The sequence below is a fragment of the Sorghum bicolor genome, chromosome 7, assembly GCF_000003195.3.
Source record: "Sorghum bicolor cultivar BTx623 chromosome 7, Sorghum_bicolor_NCBIv3, whole genome shotgun sequence".
NCBI classification, from domain to species: Eukaryota; Viridiplantae; Streptophyta; class Magnoliopsida; order Poales; family Poaceae; genus Sorghum; species Sorghum bicolor.
The window spans coordinates 57334860-57347896 of NC_012876.2; positions in this window are offsets into that span (position 1 = coordinate 57334860).

A 13037-nucleotide genomic window follows, 5' to 3' on the forward strand; every position below is an offset into this window, starting at 1 on the left:
AGAGTAAAAAGCATAAGAAAAAAATAAAAACACAAAATGGAGGAAAATTTCAAATAATGTCAAAGGGTTACTTTTCAAATATTGTAAATATATTTATAGCACATTAACATCACTAAATACATCATAGAACATCATTAAATATATTATAGAACATCACATCATTAAATATATCATAGAACATCGCACCATAAGAAACATCATAGAACATCACATGTATACTACGTAAACATAACATAACACAACACAGAACACTAAATATATACTACATAAAAATCGCATACATATAGAAAATAAAAAATAAAAAATAAAATTACTAAGAAGAAAAATATAAAAACAAACATGATTAACAAATGATGAAAAATGCACAGAGCAAATAAAATAAAATGAATATTTTAAATAAGGATAAAAAAAGATTAAAAAGAATTAAAATATAAAATAAGAATGAAGAAACATAGAAAACCCAAATAGAAAAAAGAAAAACAAATAGAAGCAAAGAAGAACAATAAAACTAAAACTAAAAGAAAAAGAAAATAAAAGATAAAATTAAAACAAGAAAAGAATATGGAAATGACAGGAAATAAAATATAATAAAATCGAAAAATGAAAACTGAAAAGAAATAAAAAAAGAATATAGATAAAAAAATAACAATGAAGAAACATAGAGTACGTGAATTTTAAAATCCGTAACAACTACGGGGCATTAACTTAGTGTACCAATTATATTTATATACTTGAAATCAGAGGCAGGGAGAGAATCAAGGTAGCTCTCCAATTCAGCGACGATGATGACAGCATGCAGGATGAGCTGCCGCGCTGGTGCTTAGCTATCTGTAGCGGGCAGGCCACGATGAAGAATTCGACCAGGAGTCCAGAACTGCAGGAATCTGCAATGTAACGTGTGCATGCCCGGAAAGAGGTGTTCACCGGTCTCCACCGTCTGCATTAGCACATTTCACGCAAAGCGAGGTACTTGTTAGGGTGCAAATACACCCCCAAATTTTATAAAAACAGTGATTTTGTCTGGATTTTCACCATAATATCAAAATTCTATGCACTTACAAAACAATTACACCATTTATGATTTGTTCTAACTTCGCCACGGTCATACAACCAGGATTTTATATTGACAAATTGGAAGAAGAGCGGATGAACATGGTAGAAACTGAGAAGTCATTAGTTGGAGACTTGCTTATTGCTTGACCCTTCACTGACCTAATCAAATACTACTATTAGGAATACGTTTATATTATTAATAAGTGCCCTGTTGCTGCCCAGCAGGTAACCGATGAAACTCGAACTTGATGAGTGAACGTCAACGACGGCTGGCTGGGGAGACCCTTTGGCTTGCAGCTGCACTTGCGTGACTTGAAGGTTAGTGAGTTGCGGGACCTACTTGACAACATGGCTTCACGAAATCGCAAAAAAATTTGCTAGTAGATTTATCCTATTTAAGTATTTACTAGCAAATATGCCCATGCGTTGCAACGGAGGAAAAACATCAAATGACCCTAGAAAGTGATGACATAATGTTACATATCTATTTATATTTATCCTTTTTATAAAATTTAAAGTCCATAATTTATTTTATTGATAACAATAACATTTATGGTATTAGATAGTTAATATTTACAATAATATGTAGCTTGAAGACATATTTATTTAATAATAAAAATAGAAATTAGTTAAACCTTATCTCACTCTAATATTACCTCTTAATATACCTCATTATTATATTAAAACATGAGAAGTTTGATGCTAGCATTATTTTTTTATTTAGATTATGATTGCTATTGAATATGAATCAAGTATCACGTTAAATAGGCTACCATAAAATTTTTATAATAATTGAAGCAAGATAACTACAATTCCAACAAAAAAATGTACTAAAAAGCATAGGCAAACATTTCCAACAAAAAAGTGTACTAAAATTTGTGATATTTTTTGTTTACTGCATGGATCTACATATGTGGAGCTGAATAAAATTTGTTTTATAATTTTTAGATTTTTCTATGAATTACTACGCATTTATAAATTTTCAGCCATTTTTTTATTTAGATTAGGATTGCTATGAAATATGAATCAAGCATCACATTAAATAGGCTACCATAAAATTTTTATAATAATTGGAGCAAGATAAGTATAATTTTAATTTTACACTAAAAAACACAGGCAAGTATTTCCAACAAAAAAAATATACTAAAATTTGTGATATTTTTTGTTTACTATATGGATCTACATATGTGGAGCTAAACAAAATTTATTTTAGAATTTTTAGAATTTTCTTTGAATTACTACGTATTTATCAATTTTTAGCCGATTTAAAGAATAAAAGAAAAGTAAATTGGAGATTTTACATTGGGAACCCTAGGAAAATTTTTATCCTTTTTTTCTTCCATCATACCGATTCCGGGCTGATTGGCCGATGTCGACGAAAGCTAGTCGGCAGTCTACCTTGGGGTATACCCACGGTAGTAGTTTATCGGTAGACGGTGCGCAAACTACGAACTCGATGGTGACGCAAGACACGGACAAGCTTTTTATCCAGGTTCGGCCGCCGAGTTGGCGTAACACCTACGTCCTGCGTCTGGTTGTATTGATTTGTGCTGAGAGTATGATGTGATGTGTATAGTCTGTCCTCTAGGGGACCCCTGCCCCTCCTTATATATCCTGAAGGGACAGAGTTACAAGCAAAGTATCCTATTTGGTACAAAATCTTGTAGCATTGCGGTGCACGCCGACCAGTCGTGCGCCGCACGTCTTCATCTTGTGGGCCGAGCCACCTCTGATGGTGCGGCCCATATAGGCCCATGAGGGTATAGGGGTTTATACCCCCACAGCTAGTCCCCGAGCACCATGTATTATGATGTAACACGCCGTCTTGAGCTTCTTCGATCAGTGTGGCTTGACGTCTTCAATAAGCAGGAAAGTCGCCCAAACAGTTGCAACGGTATTTTGACCAACTCAAAAGACAGTTGATCAACATTGACATCGAAGAAGCAGGTTGTTCGAAGAATGCATGGTGCTCTTAATCAAAAAAGATTTCTTTCCTGATGAAGTGTGCCCACTTTACTTTTCTGAAAAGTATAGTCTTTCAAAAAGCAAGCATATTCACCGCAAGGTGAAGTGTGCCCACTTAGTCCCCGAGCCTGGTAGTAGGTGACGTAGGCACGTGGTGCCAGGGTCAAAATAAAAATCCTCAAAGAAATTCTGTAACTGAGATGCATCGCCAGATGCATCGTACCGATGTAGTCCCCGAGCTTGCTGGAAGGCGAAGTATGAGCCTTGTAGCAAGGTCTAAAAAGTTGAATTTACCAGTCCGTCTGCAATTGAATAGACTAATCGACCAGTCCCCGGGTGTATAATAGTATGACGACCAGTCCCCAAGCACCAAGTGCGCTCCTTAGAATTCTGCGTTGCTATACTGTACGACCAGTCCCCGAGCATCGAGTGCTCGGTGGTCGGTGCAGTCTTTGAAGTTGCGAGCTAATAGACTGGGCGACCAGTCCTCGAGCGTCGAGTGCTTGGTGGTCGGTGCAGTCCCCAAGTTCATAAATTGGTGAGCTGGTCGACCAGTCCCCGAGCGTATAGTGCTCGGTGGTCGGTACAGTCCCCGAGCACGGCGTAGGGACCGGTGGACAAGTCCCCGAGCGTGGTTGGGAACGTAAACGTGCTCGGTGGTCGGCACAGTCTTCGAGCACAGCATAGAGAGTAGTCGACAAGTCCCCGAGCGTGGTTGGGAACGTAAACGTGCTCGGTGGTCGGAGCAGTCCCCGGGCACAGCGTAGGGAATAGTCGACGAGTCTCCGAGCGTAGCTTGTTGACTGGGCCAAACCCCTGAAAAATAAATATAAAGAATTGGTAGTACATGATGTATAAATAACCTTTAGATAAAAAATCAGTACTAAGATAAGTTTTAGATTTTTTGTTATAAAATTAGCACGAGTAGTTAATTCATCCTAGGGCTTGTACCAGCTCTGGTCTAGCCAACAATCAGCATGAGGTGCGGAACCTAGGCACGCGTAGGATTGTCAGCCACGTCAGAGAGCTACTGCCGACCACCCGGAACGCAGAGGGCGGATCTCGTGCACGTGTAGGGAGGAGTCGGAGACAGTACCGGCTCTGGAAAGCTCGTGTAGGAGAAAAAACTAGTCGGCTAAAAAAGTTGTTTTGAAGAATAATAATCTTAAAAATATTATGCCAAAAATAAATAAAATATTAGAATTGTACTTATCTTTGGATGAAAGTCTGGTCGGTGACGACAAAATTGTTTGGCCCTCGAGCTTTTGGACTTGTTATCGTGACGGTGGTCGCGGTTGTCGTAGCGCCGTTCTTCGCGGCGATTATTATTGCGACTCGTGGTCAGAGCAAGTAGGCAAAACAACTTGGTTGATAGGCTGAGCAGGTCGGTGTCGTCGATCTGCCTCCCTTTGTAGCAGAGAAGCGGCGACGCGTTGTCGGCGTGGTCGGAGACGTTGCTGGTGTGGTCGAAGCCGTAGCCAGCGTGGTTGGAGCTCCAGCCGACGTCGGTGAAGAAGTGATCGACACAGATTGGATCTACGCCTCCTTCGCGGTCGTGGTGGTGAAGCTGTTGAAGCTGACGGTGAACGTGAAGCCGCCCACCATGGCCGCGAAGTCGGGGATGATGGCCATCTTGTTCGTCGGAAAAGTTGCACGCACACCCCCTACCTGGCGCGCCACTGTCGACGAAAGCTAGTCGGCAGTCTACCTTGGGGTATACCCACGGTAGTAGTTTATCGGTAGACGGTGCGCAAACTACGAACTCGATGGTGACGCAAGACACGGACAAGCTTTTTATCCAGGTTCGGCCGCCGAGTTGGCGTAACACCTACGTCCTGCGTCTGGTTGTATTGATTTGTGCTGAGAGAATATGATGTGATGTGTATAGTCTGTCCTCTAGGGGACCCCTGCCCCTCCTTATATATCCTGAAGGGACAGAGTTACAAGCAAAGTATCCTATTTGGTACAAAATCTTGTAGCATTGCGGTGCACGCCGACCAGTCGTGCGCCGCACGTCTTTATCTTGTGGGCCGAGCCACCTCTGATGGTGCGGCCCATATAGGCCCATGAGGGTATAGGGGTTTATACCCCCACAGCCGACCGACGGCAGAGGCGATGGAGGCAATGGGAGAAAAGTAATAGGAGATTTTGCATTGAGAACCCTAGAAAGTTTTTTATTTTCTTTTTTCTCTTCTACAAACATTTGGACCAAGGAGGCCGAACTGCGAGAGGAGACGGAAGAAAATATTGGGCTGCATGAAATTTTGCCTCTTTATAGATAGGTATAGAAGTATAGTAAATATGGCACCGCTCCATATCATCCAAGACCAGAAGATCACACATGATCTTAAGATTGCGTTTGGTTCTAGAACCATGTGGGCCGGATCGACTCTACATCCTAGTTTTTTCGGGTTGGATTGACCCTATCCTAGTTTTTTTTTGGTTCGGTTTATTCTATTTTGTGTTTGATTACTGGACTGGGGTTGTCCTTATTTTCTGTTGGATGGAGGAGAATGAAAGGTGGGTTGAGGTCCTAGCACGCAGAGCCCACATATTAGCCTCTCTTTCCGTTGTCCCGTGCTTTCTTCCTCCTCAAGCCACCCAGAGGTTGGGGCCCTGCTCGTGGTGCGTTAGCCCGTATCTTGCCGGGGGCCTTGCTTGCGGTGAGCCTCACTACCACACGTTCGGACATTAGTACCGGTCGAGAAGGGTCTGTTGCCTCGGTTTTCGAGCCGGTGCTGCCCTTTTGGGACTAAAGGCCCACCCTTTAGTCCCGATTCGGGCAACCGGGGCTAAAGCCCCCCCTCCTTTAACACCGGTTGGTAATACCAACCAGTGTTAAAGGGTCCTGCCAGGGCTGTCACGTTGCAGGACCTCTTTTTCTTTTTTTTTTGGTTCACTTCTTCGGTTCTGTTTATTGTTTATATATAATATATAATAATAGGTTTTCCAATACATGTTTTTCTGATACAATAATATATTTATATTACATGTATATTAAGCATATATAAATGAAAATTATAGGCTTAGCTTAATAATTAAGCTTTGCCTATAATAAAATGAATAGACCACATCAAAAATTAAATAGATATGTAAAAAGCTTTATATATATATAGTTTTATATGTACAAAATTCGTAATACATATATACATAGAGTTTTTTCTCCCAATGTCTACAAACGATACAAATGATCATCGTTGTTTGGAATAAGAGTTTCGTTGCCGTTGAAGTGAAACTCGCCGTTTGGATTGATCACTTGGTCGCGGAGAAATCCTGCTATCGTCTCTTGGATAACTTTGATTTGGTCTTGTTGTAGGACCTTTTCCCTCAGCCATTCCGTCTTTAATTTGAAATAAATAAAAAAGGTATTAGTTATCTAAGTTATTCAATATAATTCAGGAGATAATGAAAAGAGACATGTAACGTACTCTGAGCGTCTCTGTGGGTGTTTGATTGACTTGTGCCATCATGAATTTGCACACGTAATATGCACATAGATTGTTCCCCCCTTCTTGTCTTAAACACCACTGTACGATATATATATATATAAAAATATTCACGACCACGACAATAAGAAGGCTAAAAGTTAGCGAAAGTTTGTTAGCTAGTAGAACTTACTTGTGGATGTATTATGTTAAGCGGCGCTTTACATCCACTGAGATGTTCACGGTCAATGAATCTTTCCCAAACCCTATACACAGCCATTGTGGATCGTAAACTAATAATTACAGAGTCATATTATGATATTTTTGTAGCTGAGATCGACATTACGTACCTTTGAATAATGTTTACCATTTGTTGATAATTTTCTTGTGGTTTTCTCATTGAGTTAAAGATTATCAACTGGTTCTTGGGAATTTCAATGACCATGAGTATCCAGTGAAAGCTGTTTACACACATATATATAGTCAGTCCTATAATGTAAAATAAAATATGCATGCACTTAATAACTATATAACTCACTCGAAGTTGAAGGGGAAGAGTATTTTTTGTTTTTCTTTTTGGTTCACAAAGAACCTCATAAGATTGGTGCAGACTTCTGTCTCATGATCTGCTGTCCACACTGCCTGCGGAGTCTTGAAAACAATATAAGGGTCAACGAACCCAATACTATTATCATTTTTCATTCTGAGCTCTCTCATTTGGTGCCTGCATATATACATACAAATCCTAAGTGTGTAAGGATTATATACATGTAATTAAAGAAGTTAGAAGTATAATAAAAAGAAAAAAAATACTTACAGACAAAAGCAGCTGACAAGAGATTTGTCAAGAGCGTCGAGGTGGCATAATTGGTGCAATTCTTCGAATTGCACGTATATGAGGTCATCTCCACGGAAGTAGTGATGTTGTCTAATACGAACAGAAATCCAATTATCTCCCCTTTTAGACGCCTCAATGCACCATTTGTTTATTGCAAACATTTGTGTGCCGAGCTCGTGTAAACGTTTAGGGTCGAATAGACTCCTGCCCGGTTCATATCTTGCCCTCCATTGATCAACTACCTCGGCTTTTTCAAATGTTTGGCATCCAAGAATGGCGGCAATTTCTTCCATATTTAAACCGCTCTGTCTAAAGTAACGCTCAAGCGAGTCTAGCTCAGACAACGCTAAGGATTTCTTTGGCATCAAGTCTTCATTTGAGCCGTATTGATTTGGCACAATCAAAGGGGGCACCGGTTTTGATACTTCTCCGAGCTGTGGGACCCCCTTTCCTACTCTCTTCTTAGTAGGCTGTGAAGACTTGACCAGAGACCGCTCATAGTCCGAAAGTGCTGGCTTTTTCTGAGCTTCGCTTTGCTTCTTTTGATGGTCCGCCACCTTCTGCCTCAGTTCCGATGGCTTCACATAAAAGTACGGCTTTTCTGGGTTAAGCCGTTTTTTCCTATCCTCCTTTATTTTATCAAAAAATTGTTGGACCTCAGCTTTGGATGTAGCAATTATCTCCTCTTCACTCTTTTTGTAAGGTAATTTTTCTGGCGTCTTAGCTCTCTTTGCTGAGGCAGCCTTCTTTGGAGGTGGGACCGATGACTTCGGTCCTTCTTGGGCGGACCGCTTCTTACTACCTCGCTTTGGAGGCGAGGGGACCGACCGTGCACTCTTTGGAGAGGGCGGTGCAGGCGGTGGAGGTGGTGGGGCCGATCTTTTTGGCGTTGGAGAACGCGGTGGAGGAGTTGGAGACCTCTGTGGAGGAGTTGGAGACCTCGGTGGAGGAGGTGGAGATCGTGGTGGAGGCGGTGGCGGGGTCGGTGTGGCCACCGCAGGTGTTGGAGGAGATCCAGCATTGTCACCGCCCGCAGCACTATGATGCGCTGGGGAGAGAACTGGACTTAGGTTGGAGGAGTCCCTGCAAAGAAAACAATTACAAGTTTTGTGAGCAAACTTTTTTTAATTTCAATACATAATAAATAATATAAGAAGTAAAATCACACACAAACCTATGCTGAGGAATAATTATGAAGCGCTTGCGCCAACAAATAAATGTCTTCTCAGCTACACCTAAGGTCTTCTCTCCGTCTCCCCCTTCTATGTCTAGTGGCACATTGCCACAACCTTTCTCAACCCTATCAACCGAGATGCTAGCATATCCACCAGGTACTGGTCGATTATGGATTCTTGGAGTTCTCGTTCGGTCGATAGGGTTGACAACAGCGATAGCCACCTTTTTGGTGGCATTTCCATCTGGTACATGCAGCTCACAGGTAGTAAAAGCCTCTGTGACATCATCCACGGGGAAGTGTAGCTTCGTGTCATCCTGAATGGTTGGTACTTCCGTGGATGCGCAGCTGCTTTTCAACTGGTCTGGGGGGCTAACATTGACCTCAGGCTGTGATGTACCTTGCCCTTTCGTCATTTGACTAAGTGCTGCTTGCACTTGCCTTTGAATCTCTGCCTGCATCCATTCTTCACGAGCTTTCTCGCGCTCTTGTGACTGCAGAACAAAAGCTTCCAGGCGGCGGATCCGCTTTGCCTCCTCATCCTTCTTTCTCTGGCGGCTTCTGTAGGTATCTTGATCGGCTTGGAATGATTGCAGCCACGGAACTGCCCCATAGCCTCTCGTACGCCCACCGTGCTCAGGATTTTCAAGCGCATAGGTGAGTTCATCATCTGTCTTTTCTAGATGCAGGTTGTCTCGTTCTTTCATGCGCTGCAAGTCTTGTCGTGCTTCAAGTGAATCCTTAGACTTCCCGTAGACACCCATGAATCCGAGCAAGTTCACACAAAGATTCTTTGTCAGGTGCATCACGTCGATCGCGTTGCGGACCTCTAGGACATTCCAGTAAGGTAGCTCCCAAAATATGGATTTCTTCTTCCACATGGGTACGTGTCCCTTAGCATCCTTGGGAATAGGTTCGCTGCCTCGTCCCTTTCCAAATACCACTTTTATATCCTTGACCATTTCGAGTACATCATCCCCGGTTCGATTGAGAGGTTTGGTCCGGTGGTCTGCCTTGCCTTTAAAATGCTTGCCTTTCTTTCGTACTGGGTGGTTCACAGGAAGAAACCGACGGTGGCCAAGGTACACGACCTTTCGACATTTTTTCAAAAATACACAGTCAAGGTCTTCATAACGATGTGTGCATGCATTATATCCCGTGTTTGACTGGCCTGAAAGATTACTCAGAGCTGGCCAATCATTGATTGTTACAAACAGCAATGCTCGTAGGTCAAAGTGCTCTTGTTTGTACTCATCCCACACGCGAACTCCTGGTTTGCTCCATAAAAGTTGAAGTTCCTCAACTAATGGCCTTAGGTAGACATCTATGTCATTGCCAGGTTGCTTCGGTCCTTGGATAAGCACCGGCATCATAATAAACTTCTGCTTCATACATAGCCATGGAGGAAGGTTGTAGATACATAGAGTAACTGGCCAAGTGTTGTGACTACTGCTCTGCTCACCGAAAGGATTCATACCATCTGTACTTAAGGCGAACCGCAAGTTTCTAGCATCATCTGCAAAATCTGGGAATTCTCTGTCTATCGCTCTCCACTGGGATCCATCGGCAGGGTGTCTCAGCATATTGTCTATCTTACGGTCTTCTTTATGCCACCGCAACAACTTTGCATTTTCCTTATTTCTGAACAGACGTTTTAATCGTGGTATTATAGGAGCATACCACATAACCTTGGCTGGAATTTTCTTCCTATGACGTTCTTCACCCTCAACATCGCCAGGATCATCTCGTCTAATCTTATACCGTGATGCCTTACATACTGGACATGCATCCAAATTCTCGTATTCCTCCCCACGGTAGAGGATGCAGTCATTAGGACATGCGTGTATCTTCTGGATTTCTAATCCCAAAGGACAGACAACCTGTTTTGCTTCATACGTAGTGGTGGGCAATTCGTTGCCTTTCGGAAGCATCTTTTTTATGATCTTCAATAACTGTCCAAATGCCTTGTCAGATGTACCATTCTTTGCCTTCCATTGCAGCAATTCTAGTGTGGTACCCAGCTTTTTTTTGCCCCTCTTCAGCGGTGGGATATAGCGATTTCCTGTGGTCCTCTAGCATACGCTCGAACTTGGCTTTCTCTTTATCACTTTCACATTCTCTTTGTGCATCACGGATGGCATCACCAAAAGCATCATCGCCCCGATCATCTTCTGCCGCCACCTCTTCTTCATTATCTCCCCCCATTGCAACATCATTGAAGCCACCGTACTGAGCAATAATATTGGCATGGTCCAATTCTTCTTCTTCTTCTTCACCTTCATCCATTATAATCCCGCTTTCTCCATGTTTGGTCCAACAAATGTAGTTTGGTACGAAACCTGACTTTAATAAGTGTGAATGAAGAGTTCTTGAGTTAGAATATTCCGTCAAATTCTTGCACACGGCACATGGACAGCACATGAAACCGTCCCTCTTATTTGACTCGGCCACACTTAAGAAATAGTGCACGCCATTAATGAACTCTTCGGAGCGCCGATCGGCATTATACATCCAATTACGTGTTACCATCTGCATTAAATATAATATATATTATGAAAAAAATGCACACATATAGTTTCTCATCTTATTGCACAACATGTCTAAGATACATAGTTGATTAATTTAGGAAAGCTTGGCTACAACAAATACAATCGCAACTAGCACTAAAAAAACCAAAACTAAAATGCACTTAAGCAACATAATTAGTTCGCGTCCGATCCCAACTATAATAGATAGATCATTCGCTTGATCAACATCATTGAACTCCTTTCGTCGGCTCGCTGCCTCACCACCTTCAGCCTCAACCACCTGTGCAAAAGATTTCTTAATGTGTTTAATGTATTCTTCCTCCCAATACCAACCTGTACATCTGCCGGTACCGTCCCACTGAAACTAAAAGAGAGAATCAAAAGTTTAATTAATATCATTTAAAAAATATGCACATATATAAGCAAATGTCTGGAAATAACTCACATTACGATTTGGACACTTGTAGAATATACGACCCTTGTTTACTCCCTCTTTCGACACTTTGTACTCCATCAAAATCTTCTGCCCACACTTGCCACAAGTAATGAGAGGGAGTTCCGGACGGTATCGCTTTTGAACCCGTTGAGAGACCGAAGACCCGGTCACGGTTGCCATCTACTATCCATACTCAATTTTTAAACAATTATAAATTCCACATTTACTAGTAAACATGTATGATACAATGGACATTATATGTAGTAATAAAAATAAATCAAGTGATATTAACAAACCAATTAATTTAAACTATCCTACTTTCTAAGATCATAAAAATATACTATAATTCATTCTTGCAAACTACATTAATACTAGGTCAACCATGAAATACGATATATATATATATATATGGATACTAATTCATGTGAATGATTCAAAATAACAACGTGGATTTGAGCTAAAAATAATGCGAACATCACAAGCCAAAAACAACATGAAAAGACAAGAAAGACAAAAGTTAGTCACCTCCAAGCACGAAGAGACGATGACGGAGTCGAAGAAGATCAACGATGAGCGTTGGAGATGAAGAACAAATGAAGAACAAGCAAGAAGAAGCTCCAAGAACAACAATGGTGCTCTCAGTTTCAAATGGACAGAGGGGAGGAGGGAGCCGGCCTATAAACCGAAACTTTAGCACCGGTTCAGGGCAAAAACCGGTGCTAAAGTGTTACCCTTTAGCACCGATTTGTAAAAAAAAACCGGTGCTAAAGGGTTTGCCTCGGACCGTGGCTATGGCCGGTGCTAAAGGGACCCCTTTAGCACCTGTCAGTAGCCGACCGGTTCGTGTTACGAACCGGTGTTAAAGGGGTCTTTAACTCCGGGCCGCAAAATGGCCGAGGTTTTTGGCCATTTTAGACATCGACCAATGCCTCATTCTGTAGTAGTGCCTGCATGAGCTCACCGGTGCTATCGCGCACGCGCGACCGTCGTAGCTCCTCCTCCATGCTCGCGCATCCGTTGGCGTCGCATCTCCTTGCCGCAGAGCCATGGCCGCCACTCCTCTACGCCGCGTGTCCGTTGCTTCTTCGCGTCCTAAAGGCCGGTGTTGCCGCTCCACAACGCAGCGAAGCTGCTGGCCTCAGCTCCTCCACGCTCGGACAACCATAGTCGTCGCTCGCACACCTACAACTTTGCGTCTGCATTTCAGAGGGGTAGAGCCGACATGTATCTGAGATAGAATATTTCTTTTTTTAGGTCAAACTCACCCTACTGGTTCGCCAACCAAAACAACCAAGAAAATGGGTGCAACTAGCGTTGGCAATGGGTAAATCCCCATCGGGTATGGACTCCCCAGACCCATCCCCGTGATAACAATATGACACCACGAGTATCCCCATATACGGTCACGGGTGGGAGAATTTCCCTAGACCCATACCCGGGTGAGTAAATTAGACCCGGCGGGTCATCCATATTCGCCAAACATCAACAATTCATAAACATCAGTCACATAGTAGCAATTCACAAGCATCGTCACATAGCCACCTCACCATATACCAAAGGATGAAAACGGTCGGAAACGGAATTACAATGTAGAAAACGAATGCGGTCGGTACGGAAT